Raw genomic sequence first — 6,631 nt, 5'->3', positions numbered from 1 at the left:
GATGCCTAGTCACTTTAACCCTATACATATGGTGCCTTCGGAAAGTATTCAGAACCCTTGACTTTTTCCACATTTTGTTAAATTACAGCCTTATTCTAAAATGGATATAACAATTTTTAAATCCCTCAGCAATCTACACACAATCCCCCATAATGACAAAGTGAAAACAGATTTTTTTGACATTTTTACAAATGTATACAAAATAAAAAACAGAAATACTTTACTTACATAAGTATTCAGACTCTTTGTTATGAGACTTGAAATTGAGCTCAGGTGCCTCCTGTTCCCATTGATCATCCTTGAGATGTTTCTACAACTTCATTGGAGTCTACCTATGGTAAATTCAATTGATTGGACACCTGTCTACATAAGGTCCCACAGTTGACAATGCATGTCAGAGCAAAAAGCAAGCCATGGGGTTGAATGAATTGTCCGTAGAGCCCTGAGACAGAATTGTGTCGAGGCACAGATCTGTTATCAATTTTTTTTTGCAGCATTGAAGGTCCCCAAGAACATGGTGGTCTCCATCATTCTTAAATTGAAGAAGTTTGGAAACACCAAGACTTCCTAGAACTGGCCGCCCAGGCAAAACTGCGCAATTGGGGGAGAAGGGCCTTGGTCAAGTAGGTGACCAAGAACTTGATGGTTGCTCTAGAGCTCCTCTGTGGAAATGGGAGAACCTTTCAGACTGACATCTATCTGTGTTTTTCTTCTACTTTATGTTGTTTTTTAGTACTACATTGATAATGAAGGGTTTAGAGCTTGCAAAAATACATTTCACTGTACTTGTGCACGTGACAAACTTGAAATTGAAACAAACAGCTTATGAACAAGTCTAACACAATTATCACCATATATTTCCCAATCCCTACTGTGACAATCCTTCCACTCATCCACTTCAAACCAGGGTCTCAGATGGGGGTTAGACTGGTTGTGCAATGGTCGCCTGAAGGGTGCACGTGCGGTTTGCTGCTTGCTGCACATCCCACTTAACTGTTGTTGAATCCGGCCCAGATGAGGCTGGTGGAATAGTTTGTCAGGGAAGTTAGGGAGGCAGTGGCCATCGTTTTGGTGGGAGACTGGGCTCTGCTCAAACAGCGATAGGTGTAGACCTCCCATCTCAGCCCTAAATGGGACACAACAGGAGTTAATGGTCAGAGCTGTCCAGTTGGGACTGGAGCCTCGTGGAGCGAGGCCATGGGACCATGTTGGAGGAGCTTTATGAGGGAACAGCAGGATTGGTTACGGGTGGGTTGGGGGTCGGTGGAGGGCGGGGGTCAGAGTGGGGTTCACAGTGAGGGGTGCAGCTGTACAATTGAGCTGAATTCTGTTTTCCATTGCTCCCCACTGACATAACACAAATGCATTGCTATTTGTCCCAGATGACATCCCCCTCTCTGATGCATTAGCTGTGTTTATTTGGGATTTCATAATGGTCCTAGTTGGACAGTTAAGGAAGACACCCACGGGACTGGTGTGGCGTGATCATTGGGGTGGAGGGAGGAGGGAGAATGTCTGAAGGACAGTGAACGCAGTAGAGGAAAGCAACCCAGCCTGCATATTTACAATCGGAGAGGGGTTGGGGGAGAGGGGACATGTTTTGTCGACAGATGTGGAATTTAGCAAGAGCTGCTCGCGGGAGGTCAACATCATATCCTCTTGTCTGTAACCCAGAACTGGTCTCAGTCTGCACCATGGTGAGCTTTCAACTGGTCACATCCTTCCAAATAAAAAGCAGAAAGGCCAGAGACTGGAGGCTGCCTGGGATTGGGTCAGATCTGACTGGAAAGATCTGGACAAAACGTCCACCACAGTGAGGCACAGTCCGTCTGGGTTAGGGTTCTGACGGTAAATGCTTTAACAGGTCCTGACATCGCATTGTGGCTGCTGCGAGGAACAGAGACCCCATGCCTGCTCAGTACAGGAACGCTACAGGAACGAGAGCCAACTCCTCGCTGGCCCAAAGCCATGGCAACAATGGACAATTAGTGACTGTTGCGGTACAGACTGTCTGAAAAGTTAAGACGCCGTTACATAACAGTTCTCTCACTGGGTCTTTGTCTCTGACTGGGTCTTTGACATATGGCTGTTCTGTCTCTCCAAGCAATGTGCCCAGTCTGCTCTTAAATCTTGTACATGGGTCACAAGATGGGTTCATCAGGTGGGAGCATTTGCATACACTTAATGAGTGTATTGTTTGTTTTCCCTCATTCACAATTTGACACTTGTTTATTTACAATGAAATATAATTGCTTAAATTTTTTTGCTGTTGCGAGAGTCACACCACAACACACCACTGCATCAACCTTTTGGCTAAGATCAAGTATAGTACCTGAGTCGCATGTGTTGCTGCTGCTAATGGTATTGGTCTGGAACACCATCAGGGCAGCATGACTCTTGGCTCGCCCCGCGTGGGAAAGTCTGGCCAGAGGGTGTACTACTGCTCGGTGACAAAACACCCGGAACTGATTTTTGCCATGTCAGCTCCCCTCTTTGTGTTGAGATATTGTTGTCTGTTTCCATTATTTGTTTGGGATGGGGTTCTGACACATTCACCAATGTTTCAAGGCAAAGACTGGACTACGGAAATACCAGAGCCATATATCTGAACATTCCGACAGCGCCACTTTCTCCTCCATAGCTGTTGCTAAGGGATAATTTGACACTTCTGCATTGTGCTGTTTATTTCTGAGAGTTTTCAAAACCTATGAAGATTTCCATTGAAAGCAAATATGCAATTTGTTGACAGCACAACACAGTACAGACTTGGATACACATTGAATGCTAATCAATAAAAACATATGTCAAATTCACTGCTCTGTTTTGCTTGTTTAAAGCAGGTAATTTCATAGGGAATTGTCAGAGGCGCTCTCGTGTTGTTACATCATCAAAATGTCAATAATTAAGTTCTGTTTGGGCGCTAACATGGCAACCGTTTTAAAAACCTGGCCGAACTCTCTATATGGAAATGAAAAGTTTATGGCTCAACTCAACCAGAAAACACAGTACTTTTCAATGAGGAGGCTGCCACCACTAAGGCTTGACATGTCCAAAGCTCTATACCAGGGATTTAAGTTAGTAAGAGTTTGTCAGCTAGTTTGACTGATTGTGGTGAAGGTTTTATTTCCATAATAATAATACAATTCTATAATCATAACAGCATCTTTTTTCAAGGAGTTATTTTTCCCTTGTTCATTTTATTGGGGATTTGATCTAATCCAACGGTGGATGGGATACTGTATCAACTGTATGTGACCATTTCAAACGCAACACTGCCATCTACAGGAATAAACAGATAGGGCAGACAAAGGGTGAATTTCTGCACAAGTCTGAAACATTTAACAACTGATAGAAAAAGAACAGGCTTGGTCAGTTATAAACCTATACTTGTTTATTGATGGACTTGACATTTGGAAACAAAACCTGCTGTATTGTTTCCAAGGATCATGTAAGATCTTTGGATATCCTACCAGCTACGACTTTAGCAGGATCCTTCCTTAAGTATCTAGCTATTCCATCCAGATCCCCAGTCAAATCTTGCAAACATGTCTAGCAGAACTATTGAGTCACTTTGCAGACCCACACTATCCCACAGTTCCATTGGTGAACAGTTGTACCCCCCTGTGAGCTAGAGGACGTGAATGGAGGAAGGGGCTCCAGCCCCAGCCCCCGACCCTGGACCCCTCCCTGGCTCCATACTGGGGCTCTCTCTCACCCCTCTTCACACCAACTCAGGACAAACATGATTGGGCCTGAGTATGAGACCGAGAATGTTCTCCAGTAAAACCGGCAACATCATCCATGGCTGTCCATGCTTATGTCTCTAGCTTTATCCATGCAGGATATAATGGATATACCAATAGGTAGTTGGAAGTAACAAGGGTGAGATGAATAAATTAATGCAGACCGACAGAGACAGACAGTAAAAGAAAAATTATACTGTGTACAAACTGTGATAAATAAAACAAGGAGAGAAAGGTAGAAATAAGTGAATGCATTCAAATGGCTAAATGAAGCAGCTATAACTGATAGATGCCACTTTAAAACACCCACCACCACAATGTAACCAACATTACGTTATTGTATTGTACCCCCTCACTTGTCAATGTGTCTCTCACTTGCACATGCTACAATAAATCAAAGAACACCAGCGACACACAAGTGGAAGATATTCTAGCCCCGAGGCTCAGTTCTGTAAAATATAATTTTTATTGATCAGTAATGCTCTTGATCAATATGTGAATATTACAGAAGCATTCTTCAAGTTTAATAATGATAAATGACAACAAAAACTTGATGGATATTACCTTTGATTACGCTGGCCAGGAGTGTTCTCTTCCTATCTGCTTGAATGATAAACAAGCATAGTATAGGTTTTATTAATAATTCTCCCTTTTTATCGCACAAAGAAATCAGGCGTTCTGCGCACACAACATTATTTGAATTAAACTAAAAAAAATTGATTTAATCAACTCCAGTATGTAATCAAATGTTCTCCTTCAAGCACATTTAGTTTATGTATGAAACATGCTCCGTTTCAGACTTCAGATAGACAGACAATTACAGGTTGTGGTCCTCCTGTTTGGGATGGATTTTTCCACTCCGCGGATGGATGCGAGAGTACGACGTGGTCTGGGCGCTTGCTTCCTATTGGTTAGTTCTTTCTCCCCCTCCATCAGTGAGCGAAACGCTGTTTTGAGTGGGTGCGGTTAAAATATTCCAGTAGGCTGGCTCAGAGAAATTCCTCCATTATCTTTGGCTAGTCTATGCAATCCATATGGGCTCAAGCAATGAGTACAACGGGGTCATTACCATCATCCATTTAGACCAATTTTCTGTCTACGTCATTAAAAGTTGCGCATGCAGTTCATCAGAAACGTCTTTGCCTCTTCAAATGCAGTTTGTGCAAATTAAAGTGATGCTCCAAAGGTTTTTTATCATTTCAACCAGAAGTTTGTAAAGTAGTGCTCACCTGCCATAAACAGTCACGGGAAAAATTGTGCTCGATTGTGTACTACATCGTTAGTTAAATAAAGGTTAAATAAAATAAAAAATACAATAAAATCATCCATTGCATATATGTAACCAATTGCAAAAATGTGTTTTATGATATATTATAAATTCCAATTATTCAGACAATATGTTACACATTTGTAAGTGCTTACGACCCCAGACTGCATCTTCATCACATAACATAACTGATGTCATGTAATGGTCCTGTGTGTAGCTGGTGTAGAGAGTCAGGCGCAGGACAGCAGATGAGTAATCAACGTACTTACTCAAAATTACAAAAATACAAAGCAACATAGCGAGCCCACACAAACTGACCGATGTACAAAGAATAATCACTCACAAACAAAACATAGGGAACAGAGGGTTAAATAATAAACAAGTAATTGGTTGAGTGAAGCCAGGTGTAAAAGACAAAGACCGAACAAATGGAAAATGAAAAGTGGATCAGTGGTGGCTAGAAGGCCGGTGACGTCGACCGCCGAACGCCGCCCGAACAAGAAGAGGGACTGACTTCGGACCGGGTCGTGACATGTCATCTGAGATGGATTACCTATCAAGCTAGCAAGGCAAGGTAAAATATCACAAATAGAGCTAGATAAAGCAGGAAGAATAACATACTTGTTGAACATAGCAATCAGTCTTGTGTTTTCATGGTCATCACTGTTAAAGGACAAATATATATTTTTACAACCAGATCTCTATTTCTGATGTAAATGGAATGTTATAGAATGGTCCAGCCACCTTTTTTTGTGATTTCATGTTTTTGAGAAACTTACCCCAAATAGCAAATCACTTCATCATCCTCATTGAGTAGTATGGGTGCCTAGAAAAAAACACGAACAAAGGCATCAAAAATGTCCACTTATGTCCTTTTAGAAATGGCCAACATCTCAGTATAGTGTTTAATGTTTTTTTTAACTAGGCAAGTTAAGAACAAATTTGTATTCAAAATGACAGCCTGCCCTGGGCCAATTATTCATCACCCTCTGGGACTCCCAATCACCGCAGGATACAATACAGCCTGGATTCAAACCACGGACTGTAGTGATGCCTCTTACACTGAGATGCAGTCCCTTAGACCACTGTGCCACTCGGGAGCCCAAATACAGGTCTTTAGATGTTTGACAAAATTTCATATGTACGTCTGCAATGTTATATTCCCGTTTGTGAAACTCAAACCATTTCCCCTATCCAGCTGTTCCATTGTCATTGTAACATATTGCTACAGGTAACTGCCAAAATAAAGGAAATGCCAACATAAAGTGTCTTAATACAGAGTTGGGCCACCAGGAGCCGTCAGAACAGCTTCAATGCACCTTGGTATAGATTCTGTAAGCGTCTGAAACTTCCTGTGTGGAAGCACTCCATGCATTTAATATACTTTGTATCCCTCATTTACTCAAGTGTTTGGCAGTTACCTGTAGAATGGATGGAGAGGTATTGCTAGAGTGGCAACAAAATAAATTAGAACGTTCCAGATACATTTCGGGATGACAGAATTTCATGTGTACAACATCTAGACCTGCATCACTATACGAACTTTGCTGTTTCCAATATATTTTCAATAACCCAAAATAGTGTATATTAAGCTGTTTGAAGCTGGTGTACAAAACCAAAA

This window comes from Oncorhynchus mykiss, chromosome 3, assembly GCF_013265735.2.
Source record: "Oncorhynchus mykiss isolate Arlee chromosome 3, USDA_OmykA_1.1, whole genome shotgun sequence".
Classification (NCBI taxonomy): Eukaryota; Metazoa; Chordata; class Actinopteri; order Salmoniformes; family Salmonidae; genus Oncorhynchus; species Oncorhynchus mykiss.
Note: the sequence above shows the minus strand (reverse complement) of the source record.